The sequence below is a fragment of the Electrophorus electricus genome, chromosome 21 (assembly GCF_013358815.1).
Source record: "Electrophorus electricus isolate fEleEle1 chromosome 21, fEleEle1.pri, whole genome shotgun sequence".
Lineage (NCBI taxonomy): Eukaryota > Metazoa > Chordata > Actinopteri > Gymnotiformes > Gymnotidae > Electrophorus > Electrophorus electricus.
Window position 1 is genome coordinate 5,707,851 of NC_049555.1, and position 14,827 is coordinate 5,722,677.

Here is a 14,827-nt window from a genome sequence, read left to right on the forward strand (position 1 = left end):
GTCAAACAGCAAAGACACGGAAAGTGTGTTGTGCATTTAGCAGAGCGTTTGTTCATCACACACCCCCCCCCTATTTTTAGCTTATAACTTCTTCCTTTTTCTGTTCTCAAGACCACAAAACTCATTCAAGTGTGAGAAACCTTTTTTCCTTCTTGTTTTTCTACTCATTTGCTTTGTTTGTTTGTTTACTGATAAGTTAAAGATGTACTAGTCTGCCCTGGTATCAGGCTTGGCCTCTCCTGTGTCCTGCATCATCTGTTACACCAGATGCCACATCTATCACTTCTGTCAAAGTCCCTGAGGTCAGGTTTGAGTTTGATCAGACTGACTGGTAATGGAATTCTGGGTATTTCTTCTACCGATTGACCATAAATTATGTCTTTGGTCATCATGGCTGCCAGGAGCTCGTAGTCACATACGTTAGTCCAGACTTTCCTATAGCAGAAGCTGTGAATATATTTAGGTCAAATGTCTTCAAACAGGAACTCAGCAGCCATATAGATGAGAGGTGGGCTTATCTTACACTATCAGACAGTAGAGTGTGAATACAGACTATTTATACCACTTTAGTCTTAACCACATGCCCAACTCATACCAGTGAAACACACGGCTGCTGTACTGAACATTTATGTGAAGATACAAGAATTTTTATTTTGTTATGTTTACTATGGTGAGTAAATAAAGTTTGAAACCACTTTTTCTATTGTAGCCACTTAATTTGAAGAAATAGGAGATGAAATATAAAATAGAAATGAAATATAAAATCCAGAGTTTGTTGTTTCCAGATTTTCTTTTGTAAACTGTTTTTGAAGTAAATAGTAAAGCAAGCAATATAAAGACATTAATCAGCTTCAGGGGGGCGACAGTGAACTCAGGAAACTGTTAATGTACTGAACACTAGAAAGCAGCACAGCACAATGAGTCACAGCAAGTGAAGTCAGAGCATTTCATGACAACAGAGTTTATGTTGAATTCATAGAGACAGAGAAACCCCAAAGAATTAATTAATTGTGTCAGGAAACAATATTTCTGAAAATAATATTTTATAGCGGATTAAAACACACATTCTTTGGAACTGTGCGACCATCCTTTTAGTCTCTCAATTTTGCTTAAAAATACAGTGATGCTGTAAACCTGTCAGAAATGCCAGTAGCCCACCCAGTGTGTACTGCAGGTAATGCATCATTTATTCATACGTCACTGTGTAGCCTTTAGCCCACAGGACAGGAAATGTGACAGTGATGTACTTCATCCCCAGTGTACTGGTGTAGTGATGCCTGTTGAAATTACATTATAATTTGATTTAGTGGCTGTGTAATACTTTCTCATGTATTACTAAATTTGAATACGTTTATTTCTCTGCTGGTTACACATGTGATAAACAAAATAAAAAACTTATATCTATATATAGTTGTTACATCGTGTATTGAGACTTTTTATATAGAATTACACATTCACATGTGCTTTCTTTAGAAATATATGAAATATATATATATATATATATATATTAATGTATTATAATTTCTTACACGTCTCTGTACATCATATTCTATGAGAATACGTAAATAAACAAGAACCACGTAGTGGCCCAAACTACACGGACACTGATGAGGGGGACCGTTACACTTTGTAACAGTATACGAGTAATTAATGAAGCAAACTGACTTTATTGACTTTAAGTTTGTCTGTGCTGGCAAACTCAGGAAACAAATATTGACTTGTCACTACCACAATCTTTAGCGGTTGCTTCACAATTAGATTTTATTTTTAATTATAAGGTTTTCATAAAAGAATTGTACATTAACATGTTTTTTCTAATGTTCTCTTTCTTTAAGGTAATGATTTTTATTCTGATTAAAACAATATGTAACGGTCAGGGCCACCTGCTAGACTGCCCTCGGTGGCCAATAGAAGGCAGAGACTTCCGTAACGGTAATCACGCACAACCAGCAGCCCGAGTCTGATGTTCCTTAAGGGAAGTGCTCCCTCTGCTGGGGGAGGAGAGGAACGTTCCTTGATTAATGGCTGGTTATTTGATTTGTAGTCCGCCACAGAGCATTAGCTCAGGACAGACATTAACCTACTGCAGAATAAAATTAACTTTATAGAACTAAAGACAAACAAACACAGGCATAAGGAATATACATTGGAAAGTGACTATATTTGGTGTGCATCAAATAGAAATGATCAAGCAGTTTATTATTTCAGTGTAAAAAGAGCTACAGCTCTCAGTTTGTTTGGTAGTGAGATAAAATTTACAAAGTGAGCCTGAACAATTTTATTCACTGCATGTATTAGTACATTTGTTACAATTGGAATCAATTTTAGTATGTGTTAGAATTTTTATTAGATCTAGAATTTGTTTGAAATCAGTCTTATAAGTGTACTATAGATATTTATTTGGGGTATAGATTTGTGTCAAGCTGTTCTATTATACCTTGTTTAGATTGTCTAAAATTACAGGCTGCGTGTACCTCACATGACGAAGCGTACACCATGTATTACTGATATATGAAAGTAGCCTATCACAGATGGTGCTTCATATTTTTGATGGAGATTCTTCCTGGAAATAATTCTACACCACAGAATGGATTTTCTTAAGTGATCCTTCCATTATGTTATGGTTTGTGATTTTCCAACTTGGCTTATTATGTGCTGTTATCTCTCCACTCACTGAAACCCTTGAACTGGGATGCATTTATAATACTTTCAAACTATCTGGGAATTTGTAGGTGAACTATTCTGGTATTTGGGAAAAGAGGATTAACTTGGTATATGTAGCAATCACAGGTTGAAGCAGCAGGTTTCAATAACATTTTGACATGTTTTAAGACCTTGTCTAAAACAGATCAGCCTTGATTTTGAGATTGATTCTGAGTGTGGTCCAGGGTTCTGAGTGTGCTTCAGGGCTGGACTCTGAGGAGTCTTACGGAACCACGTCGGACTACCGGGACTGGTACAATGAAGTCCAGTATTTGGAGTCGGAGTCCGCAGGGTCCTACTACCCTTCCATGGACTACAATGAGGGCTACATGGATTATGAAAGGAATGAGTACAGCGACGTTAGTCTGCCGTAAGACTCTGAGTTCAACTGCGGGAAGGATCCTTCGATGGAGGTGGAGGAGGTCCTTTATGGAGACGCTCCCTTGGACAGCGACACAACGTCTGCAGACTACCAGCGCGACGGGCCTCTGGTACTCAAGCTTCCGTCCAAGGCTCCGCCCAGGGCACGCCGCTCTGAGGCATGCAAGATGCCTCATGTGACTTTCAGAGAGGTGTCGTCGTTGTCCGAGGAGGAAACTCCCGGAGACAGGCAAAGTAGCTGGTGCGCCTCCTGAAATGAGTGCGCAGAAGTCACCGCCCCCTAAATCGGCGAGGGGCGATCTCCCACAGGCAGATTGGACTTCAGCCCAGCCGACGACTGGGGAACAGGCTGGGTTTCTTGCCGGCTTCCCTGGACTCTCTAGCAATCCTCGATGTAGTTTAATACGTGTCCCTGTCACTGTGTCTGTCCCCATCACATTGTCTGTGCCAATCACTTTGTCCCCCTTTGTGTCAGTGCCTGTACCGGTCAGTATGTCTGTTCCCGTGTCTGTTGTTGTCCTGGTACATGTCCTCCGCTCCTCTGTCCTGTTCGCGCTGGACTGTATCGGGTCGCTCGGTCCTCTGGCTTCGCCATTTGGCGTTGTTTTCGGGGCTGTAGCCCGATAGGCTGGCACGTTGCTGGCAAGTCGCGCCATTGGGGAGGGGCTCTGTCACGGTATGGCCCCTCCTCCAAAACATCTCCCCGTGTGTGTTTGTGGGTGTGTGTGCATGTTTGTCCATGAGTCCACACCCTCCCTCTGTTCTACACCTGATCCTTCTTATGTGCCATAAAAATCTATTGTTTACGTGTTACTGTCAGTCTTTAACAATGATAGCGTGTGTGCTGTGTCTCCTGTGTTTTATGTGTTAATAACCATACACTGCAGATTAAAATTTGAGAACACACAATTTCCTTAATGTCAAGGTCACTGTGAAGTGCTATTTAACTTATTTAATGTTGTAATTCTTACTTTGTACTATATATAGCTAGACAAACAATTTCACTCAAAATGTCACATTTTGCATTTACTTCATGACATGCTCTAGTAAAAAGTGTTACATATTCTTCCAAAAAGTGATTTTTTTGGTTTTAATATATTGAGGCATTTTATTTAACAAAATTCTGTTTTGAACAATTTTTTTTTACTGATGCATGCTTTCCAAAACAGTGAATTCTTCTTCTTTGATTTTACTTAACATATACACTGCAGTAATTATTTTTTCAAGTCTTAACATGAAACCAAATTTTAAGATTAAATAAAAGATGTAAAATTTTAGGATTTAAAATAGCTGGCCAGTAGGTATAAGCATTTTCTATAACTAGTAAAATTGCTTTGGCCTCTGTCAAGATTTTTAGTTTTATTTATTTATTTATTTTTAGAGGGAGGGGTATCTCGTCAGCTTTAGTGTGTGCGCATGTTTGTGTGAGTGCATGTGTATGTGGGAAGGTGTGTCTAAGTGTGACAGAAATATGGTTAACTAAACAGTTTGCATTGCCTAACAGGCAGAGAATTTCACTCTGGCATGCTCTACTTCCTCTTGTTGATTAAGAGCCATTGGCGGTTGGACAGTAGAGTAGAGAGGTACTTCCTGTGAGTGGGAGTGTGTGAAATTAATGTTGGAGTAGAGAATGTCGTCATTTGTGGGGTCAGAGGGCATGTCTAGGGCTGAGACATTATCATATACAGGAATAGAATCACGCTGAAAGAAAGAGAGAGGGAGATGAATTTCGACATGGTGATTAATGATTTTTGTAGTTAATAATCAAAATACAGGCTGAACTCTGTTACTTTGGTCATTGGACCCTTTATGGAAAACTTTGCAGGGATTTTGAGTTGGACTGAAATCTCAATCCTCTGTCGACTCTTCTTCAAACTCACTTTTGCGCTGGTCTCCTCACTCCTGCTGCTGACAGCTGCGGTTCACCCCCTGGTGGTGAGCCACAGTATTAACAGCACCAGGCTCAATAGCTTCTGTGTTAATCAAACTCTAGTTAAAATGATTTGTGTTAAAACCTGGTTGACATCACTGGCATGATAATTATGTGGTTTAAATCATATGTCACTGACAGACAGCAATTTACCTCCTTTGGTGGGTTAGTCATACCCATCAATCCGATGTCATGGTGTTCTTAAGGCCTAAATACTTGGTCCTCTACTTTTTATTAATTATTCTCCACCTTGGCAACATTACTAGACAACATGGTCTCCAGTTTCACTACTGTATGCATTATATGCAATTTTCTGCTCATCCAGTCCCCTCATACAGGCTGCCTCCTCTCAGCCTAGTTGATTGCCTGACTGATATTTTCTTCCAACCACCAGCTTGCTGTCTGAGTGATGTAATTACTATGCCTTTGCAACTCTACTTTTTTCTTTTTTTTTTAACAATTACTGAATAACATCTCATGTTTTAAAATTTTCTTGCATCTTCAATTTGTTTTTTTGTTTGTTTGTTTTTTTAATTTATTTACTTATTTATTTACTTCAGTCTAATTGTCATTGTTTATTGTCTTTGCTCGTTTGTATAGTGATCTTGGGGACTGGGTAGTAAACAGCCTACAGCATTGGCAGGGTGTGTAATATCAATGTGGCTTCAGCTTCTTACCTCATCCATAGACAGACAGCAATGAGAGTCAGAAACAAAACTCCCGTGACTCCAGAAACTGCGTATGTCCCAGCTGGGTTCCCTGCATCAGGAAGGAGAGGGCAGCATGTTACACAGACGTGTGAACAGTCACAGAAGTCTTGCTGTATGACCTCATCAAACTGACACTGGAAGTGCAAGATAGTTGTCTCACTTTCTTTAATCACCATGTAGACAATAAGGCAGTGAATTCAACCCAGACTGTACCTGAAGTAAATGACCATTCTGATGAGTTAGATGATCCAAATCGATTCTGCACCACACAGTAGAAAAGTCCACTTGTTCCTGTAGCTATAGTTAAATTGGTGCCATTTCCAAACAGTAAGACATCACTTCCTGTCTTCTTATACCAGGAGTAATTACTGACGGGGTTGGAGTCACTGTAGCACAGCAGTGTCACCGAGTCACCAGACACACGGTCAGTAACAAACGGGACTCTGGGAGGGTCTGAGCAGGAGAGCAAGAATTGAAATAATACATTTAATGTCTTTTTATTTGACTGTTCATGTTTGAAAGTGGTCCATATCAGCCATCTATGGAAATATTTCAGAAAACAGTAACATTCAGTGCACAACCTGCATGAACACAATAACTTTAAAGAGTGATATTTATAAGACTATCATTAAAATGAATAAAACAGTTGCATAGCCACAGTGTAATGCTTCATTTGCTGCTGACTGTTCATCAGCTCACTGTTCATGGACTGTGGATGTGGGACCACCTGTTCTGTGTGTATACACATCACTTTAGGACACATTCTTAACACATCTCACAATAGTGAACCTACATAACACATCCAGAAGGGTGGTGGTGGAGTTGTGCTGTCCCAGCTGGTTGTGAGCGGTGCAGTAGTAGAGTCCACTGTGCTGGGAGCTGATGTTGGAGATGCTGTAATTCTGGTCTGTTGGCAGCAGTGTGTCTGCAGCTGCTCTCTGCTTAAACCAGGAGTAGGTGAGAACAGGAGGGTTTGAATCACTGCTGCAGGTCAGAGTCACTGAATCTCCCTCCACTCTCTCTCCAGAGGAAACCATCAATGCTCTGGTGTTTCTAGGGGCATCTGAACACAAACACACACTGTTAACATTAAAACTAAACTCTCATACACAGTCTGGTTAAGAGATTCTTATAAATTCAGAAGTTATAGTTGATAACTGTGAAACTACAACAAAGAGCATCATCATCATCATGAGCTGTAGTAGTAAGTATTGATTGTAGTGATGTTTCTGGTTTATGATTAACTGACTTTATTAAATGCATCAAGACATCATGATTTTCATATGTAAATTCTCCACTCACACACAGGAGGAGAGCGGAGGTTCTCATGGCCTTCAGTAGCACAGCTATAACTGACTACATCCCTGACTGCAGATACAGAGCAGGAGACAGATGTGCAGTGAGACAGACGCTGTCCGTTCTTGTACCAGATGTAGGTGGGGTTGTAGGGCAGAGTGCAGGTGGAGCTGCAGCTCAGTGTTACTGTCTGTCCCTCTGATCCTGGGACTGCTGGAGAGTCCACATTCACCTTCAGGCCTGTATGGGAGACTCTCATAAGTGTTTTCAGGGCTCAACACACAGATGGTGAACCATGTGACACTGCCAGACACAGAACACTTATCTTACCTGTGACAGAGAGAGACACACCAGCAGAGCTGTCTGTGTGTATCATGTAGGGGGCTTTAAATCGGAGGAGATATTCTGTTGAGTCACTCTCTGTGAGATGTTTCAGGCTTAGTATGTTCACATTAGCTCTGTGACTGAAAACCTCCACTTGGTCATCAGCATGACTCAGCTCTTTGACCTGTGGGTGGAGTTTGGCGTACCAGGCAGGTTGGGGGGTGGGCTGCTGATCCAGGAAGGTGTAGTAACCGTGTATGTCCACTGATGAACCAATCAGAGCACAGATGCTCTGGGTGACGTAAGTTACACTCCAGCAGCCGTCCTTTCCATAAACACCTGTAACACATAAACTGAGTAAATCATAGCTGAACAAACAGACTACCAGTTCTTTTAAAGTCAGTTGTATATAATCAGAAGCTGGGCGACAAGACTTGTCTTGTGTCACTTGTCTTGTTCTCAGGGAAGTTGTGCCAAGTTTCCAGTGGGCCCTTTCATGAATGACCTGTTTTTAAAAAGGGCAAGTAATGTCAGTATATTTTGTGCATGTTTATACAATTACATAGCAGGTTTTATTGTGTTCCTAAGTGTCTGCATGAACACTACTTATAAGTACAGTTACAGTATAGACCCCTCCTTTACGCCCTCATCCATGTGATGCCTCTCGCCATGTTTGATGTGTTGTTGTCCTCGGTTAACGTGTCACCGTGTGTGTTGTGTTTACACTCCTTTCCTCACATGTTGCCATGTCCCCCTTTATTACTCATTAGTGTGTCTCCAGCCTCACCTGTTCCTCATTTCCATCCCTGTGAATATTCCTTCTGTTTCCAGTTTTTATTTACTAAGTAATTTACTGTTTATTTACTAGGTTTTATTACCAGTTATGATTTACTATATGGATGATGATCAATGTGTAAAGGCTTTAGCATTTAGATGGTCCTCTTATTTTTACTTTTACTTTTATTCTTTTACTTAAATTTTTGCCATTAAAAGACTTTTGTGTCTTTGTTTGGTTGTTTGGTTGTTTTGAGACTCACGCCTGCATCCTGTCACAGTAAGAGTCTAATAAAAAATGTAACACTTGCTCTTTGGTCAAAACCAGGCCACCCATGAAGGAGGCCAACAGAGGTTATTATTATTATTATTATTATTATTATTATTATTATTATTATTAGTTGCATTTATATAGCACCTTTCTCAAACTCAAGGTTGCTTTACAAATATTGCTTTTTTTTTTTCTTTTTTTTACCAAGAACAGCAGTGGTTGATTAAAACTTCCAACTGCCAATAATATGTATGTAAACATAAACACAGTGGACTTAAAAATTAAACGCAGTGATTTATGGAAAAACGAAAAAAAAAAATTTTTTTCAAAAAATACCTTAAACACTGAAAACTCTTAAATTGAAATATATCTAAAAATGCTGTAGTTGTCTTATGTCTTAGCCATATGTGACTCAGCATGAGTTCACTGTAATCTAGTAGAAGTTGCCAGTGACACAGAGTGAGTGCAGTTTAAAGTGAGGACAAGAGCAAGAGACAATGAGAACACAAACAAAACACACTGATGTAGTACTGCTGAACCAGCTAGCCAGTGCCCACAAATGTATAGAGCCCTCAACAGTGAAAGGTTCTTCCCAGCTACTTATAAACATGTAGGCAGAACCAGCAGCAAAAAACAGCAAAAACAAACAACAATCAAACAAAAAACTTTTTATCTCATAGAAGCTGCCAGTGAGATGCGGATAGAATGATGAGAGTTTAAAGTGAGGATCTTACAGACAGCAGGAGAGCAGAGCTCCTCATATCCTCTTACAGCACAGGTGTAGCTGCCTGCATCCTCACTACTGTCATACACATACATTCCATTAGTGTTCTGGTTATATACAGGCTGTCCATTCCTGTACCAGATGTAGGTGGGGTTGTTGGGCAGCATGCAGGTGGAGCTGCAGGTCAGTTTGATATTCCCTCTATATGTGTTTGACATCATAACCTTCAGATCTGCAAATCATTTTAAGAAAGAAGCTTTGGTGTTAATTTTATAAATAGCATATTTTTATAGTTAACTAGTCTTATGTGATTACCTGTGACAGACAGAGATACTCCAGGATCACCAGTGTATGGACCCCAAGGACCATCAGTGTGGAATCTGAACCTGTATGTGTGAGCGTCACTCTCTCTCTCTCTCTCTCTCTCTCTCTCTCTCAGGTGAGTGACTGTCATACTACAGTCATTCTGGGAGCTCTGTCTATACTGCACTCTCCCCTCATACTCCTCTTCCTCTCTCACATCCACAGCTTCAACACCAACCTGCTGCACTTTAATAAACCAGAATGATTCTGTCACCGTTTGTCCTCCAGGGTATTTATAAGAGTAGGATAGATCAACATTTGAGCCTTTCAGAGCACACAAGTGTATGTCACACCCTAAAACACCTGAAAGACAGATACAGTCACATTCAGGAAAAAATAAATTCTGGTAATTCATAAAACATGAATGAATATTAATAATTAATATGTTAGCTTTTAATATTAATATTTGCTTTTAAACCAAGCCAGATAAATGCAGAAGAAATCTACATAATATTTATCCATCATGTATATATACTCACTGAACTCAATTTTAGAAACACCTGCCTATAAATATCCACCAGGACATCCCATTGTTTCAGGCAGTCTATTCCTAACAGAGCCTCTCTCTCAATATGGAGTTAGTTTACCAGTTACCTTCCTTCCTTAAAGATACTACTGATTTCCTCATTAAATGGAATGAACTTTACAACATTAGTCAAGATGATTTATTATGTACCATGGATGTATCAAGTGTGATACTAGAATTCTTAGTATAACTCACACAAGAAATTTGACCAAAAAAAAAAAAAAAAGTTATGTTCTGTAACAAATGTTATTTACAGATTCAAGTTCTCTGGGATAACTGGTTTCCCCAAATTGTGAATATATATATATATTTGAACATTATTATACATATTTCAGTAATGTTTTTTCACAGTACGAGGAGTAAATGAGGAGTGAGTTTCCTTGCTCTTATGAACACATGGCCCCTCTAACATAGCCACTGGCCCCAGCCTGGCCCCCCATTTCAAAGAGTATAGAATTTCAACTGAACCCTCCCTCTTTCTGTTTCAAAAGAGCCCCTAATCTAAAAGACCCTTTAATTTGGGCGCAGTTACCTAAACAATCTACGTCTCTTCCTTTGAAGGAAGTTGATAGTAACTTTAAATGTTTTCATTTATTTATTGATGTGAATACAATTATGAAAACTTTGTTTTATCCTCTTCCTTGAACTCTATATACATAATATAGGTAATTCACCTTTTACTACACTGTAGATATTAATTTGTTACATGGATACTGACATCAAATACTTGTGACATTTTGATGAAGTATCCAAGGGAGAGGCCTCTTTTCTGCATATAAGTGGGATGAGATGTTAGAAACACGCTGATGAAGACCTAAGGGCTGAAACGTTCGTGTCTTTGAAACTGTGTCTTCAGTCACTTAAACTATTGCATTATATAAGAGTGCTGTCCAACCACATTCACTCATTAATTTCTTCCATGGATCCATCCTGTCAGAAATATTTCTTCAAAGAGTAAAGGGAGTGGCCTGTTTAATTAATTCTTCTTAGTGTACACTCAGAGTTTTTGTATAGCCAAACTGTGGTGATGCACATGTAAAACAGCAACACAGCTGTGTCTTATAAACTTGTACCAATAAAGCACCTACAATCATAAGTACATTTATGTCCATCAGTATTCAGTATTAGTCTGACTAAGATCCGACTGTAAGACACGCTTGCTTAGTAAGTTCAGACTATGCTGCTGTGAGTGTAGATGGTACAGTGAAGGGACTGGTGTTTGCTCAGCTCTTGTAAATGGTTCTGTCCAGTTTCTTACATGTACACTATTGTAAATGTAATCAGTATCACTGCTCTGTTTCTGAGTGTATCAGTGACAGAGAGTCAGGTGAATTCTCTCATCATGAAATATCACACACTCTCATGTCAGATCTGACCAGACTGGATTGGAAGGGATCAAGTGACTGAATAATTACTAATTGAATAATATCCGTTGTATAAAAAGAATAAAACACATGTGGCATGCAAATATGTAGAGTAAAATGGATTGTGCAAATATGTCAAATATTGAATAATACTGAAGTTCAGAGTTAGTCTTGAGATTTAGTTCAAATCCAACACTTACACACTGCAGGAGAGTGCTGTCTGCTGCCATACACACTACAGGAGTAGCTGCCCTCATCAGATACACTGGTGGAGTGGAGCATAATGGAGGCATCATTTCTATATGACCTGTACTGTCCATTCCTGTACCAGTAGTGCTGAGGGGTCTTACTGAAGCTGCAGGTGGAGCTACAGGTGAGTTTCACCTCTCTCTGTCCTACAGTCTCAGGATTCACCTTCAGGTCTACACACACATCACATCATGCACATCAGAATGTTTTCTGTGTGAGAAAAACATGGTGTGCATGTGTATGGAACAGAGAAAGTGTAGATATGGATGTGTGGGAGAGAAAGAGATACATTTTGTAAGTGTCCATAAACTACCTATGGTTATACAAAATTGTTCCTACTAAGTTAACAAGTATGGTTCAGTGTGAAAATCTGAGTTCTAAAATTCAAAATTAGTTAATTATAGACTTAAATGTCTTTACTGTTAGGGACACTAATTTGTACAAACAGTAAAATCAGTTGGTCAGAGACCCAGTCACAAATGTGGTAATATTGAAAACTTTGTAATGTCCTCTTTAAAGCAGCACAGAGTTTAAAGTGCAGTGTTTTTGTTATGGGAAAGTCTGTTAAAAGTAGAAATCCACCAGAGTGACAATAATGAAGTGTGAAATATGTAAGTCCCCATGTCCCAACAATGTATAATGTGTGTATGGCAGTGTAGGTGTGTGTGTGTGTGTGTGTGTGTGTGTGTGTGTGTGTGTGTGTGTGTGTGTGTGTGTGTGTGAGAGAGAGAGAGAGAGAGAGAGAGAGAGTGTGTGTGTGTTCTATGTTTTAAGTTTGTTATTACCTGTAACAGTGAGAGTAACTCCAGATGAAGCAGATATCCATTAATTCCTCCATGTTCTAAATCTGAAGTTATAAACTCCAGAGTCACTTACATTCACGTTGTTCATTGTCAGTGTACAGTCATTCCACCGTGTGCTTATAGAAACTCGTCCTAAGTATTGAGGGTCTTTACTCAGGTCTTGTGGTTCTCCATCAGATCTCTGGACCTGATACCACTCTCTCGCTCTGACACTGGAGGAACTAGATGTATATTTGCAGGGGATTTTTACTGTAGATCCATTAGGAGCACAGAGGCTCCGAGAGGAGAGAGCTACACTGTGCTGAGACTGAGTTTCTGGCAAACACACACACACAAATGTACGCACACATGCGCACACACACACACACACACACACACACACACACAAACGTACGCACACATACACACACACACACACACACACACACACACACACAAACGTACGCACACATGCACACACACACACACACACACACACACACACACACACACACACACACACACACACACACATAGGTGCATGAAGTTATTATAAATTGTTTGCAGTTCAAGTAACTCCATATATTTTTGTTATATCCAACTCTTACCAAGTGTGTAAAATGTTTTGAAGTTTCTGATCTGTAATATAACCATAGTACACATTCAAATCTTTACCATCCCATTTAAGTTACTACAAATGGATTACAAAGCAGTATCATGAATACACATAAAACAGAGTAGAAAATAAGAAAAAAAATCTAAAGTTTACCTGCCAGTAACACGAGGATTGCTGCTATAATAATATTTCTTGATGTTCAGAAAGACATGGTGACATCACTGTTCATGAAGAACCCATACTTGAAGCTCCAGTAAGTCGTGACTTTAGGCTAAATGTTTCTGATAAATGATCAGAGAAAAAGCCTTAAGAATAAGAAGAATAAGCAGCCTGTGCTACTGTCTTGTGTTCCTGAGTATAACGGCCGTGACCTCAGTCCTGCTCCTCCTCACCCATCCTACACTGGGAAGATGTTGTGATCTTGGTTACTGTCAAACAGCAAAGACACGGAAGGTGTGTTGTGCATTTAGCGCAGTGTTCTGTCATCATACCTCCCCCCTTTATCTTATAATGTCTTCCTTTTTCTGGACTCAAGATTCTTAAAAATGCAGAAAACTGCTCTCAAAAGCTCAGACTGTTGAGACTCCCGAGCTTTTTCGGTCCCCTGAATCCTTCTGATAGTCACCAGGTATTCTGATTTGATGACATCTTACTTCACCTGACTTTACACACACCGACCAATTTGATGCCATCTTAATATGTGCAGGTCCATGTTAGTATTGCCTAGGGTAGAATGTGGGCTGGTGTACGTAGATTTTAGGGTTGTACATTTTAATCAGTCAAGAATGTTGTGCAACAGTCTAGGATTCTTGGAATTGGTCCAGTTTATGACCCTGTTTGCTTATGCAGGATTTTCATTTGAAGGTAGTGACAATAGTATTTGAAGTTAATGTTATGTCAACTCCATGTACCAAACTCCTTATTCTACTATGCCAAGGTAAATACAATTTACCAATCCCCCCCTCCCCCCACACACATACACTATTCATTAGATGTCTTTTCCCAAAATGTCTGAGCAGAAAATACCACTATATGTGACTGGATATTTGTGTGCTGTAACTGTCTTTAAAAAACTGTTTAGAAACATATTTTACTGAGCATGTCAGTAACATATGAATATGTAAAATTTTGACTGTTCATTGAAATTTCCCTTAACATGATGATAAACTATGCATGTGTTCAGCTGAATTTTTACTTAAAGTATTATTTAAATGTATTTCAATTTAAAGTATAATTTACATTTATTTAAAATATTTAAAATACTTTATTCCATTCTTTCTGTTTTTCCATAATTTGACTTGATGATTTCCTTGATAAGGCTAAAGATGTGTATGTCTTTTCTTTTTATATGTTGTCTACACAAGTGTGTGAGAAGACCTAGACATTAAATATATAACAATATCTTTAAGAAAGCCTATATGATCCTACCAGACTCATTTCGCTTTCATTGGATCATCACATTGTCTCCATCTAGTGTCTGATATCTTTAATTGATTCTAGTGTCTAGTTGATGTACTTGATTCCAGGAGCTCCACTAAGGTCTACATAGGTAAAGGTCTTTGTCACTTTTTTTTCTAAATTACTAAACAGTACAAATGCACTATAAAACTAACATTTTATTTTACTATTTACCCATTATACATTTAAGTACCCGCCTACAACAGTACCAATCAACAACAAGTGCAATATTAGTACCAAGCAATACATTTCAAACATTAAAAACCCTGATAACATACTGTTGAATTTAAGACATAATGTATAAACCATACATTTATTTCCAAGTAGTATCTTACTGTTCTTCCTTGTGCCAGTCT

The 14,827-nt window shown here is 39.0% G+C and overlaps 1 pseudogene; it reads right to left on the reverse strand.

The window, feature by feature from the left end:
- Positions 1-4,980: 4,980 nt before the first annotated feature.
- LOC118240408 lies at positions 4,981-13,479 on the reverse strand (annotated as a pseudogene).
- Between the last annotated feature and the right edge of the window lie 1,348 nt (positions 13,480-14,827).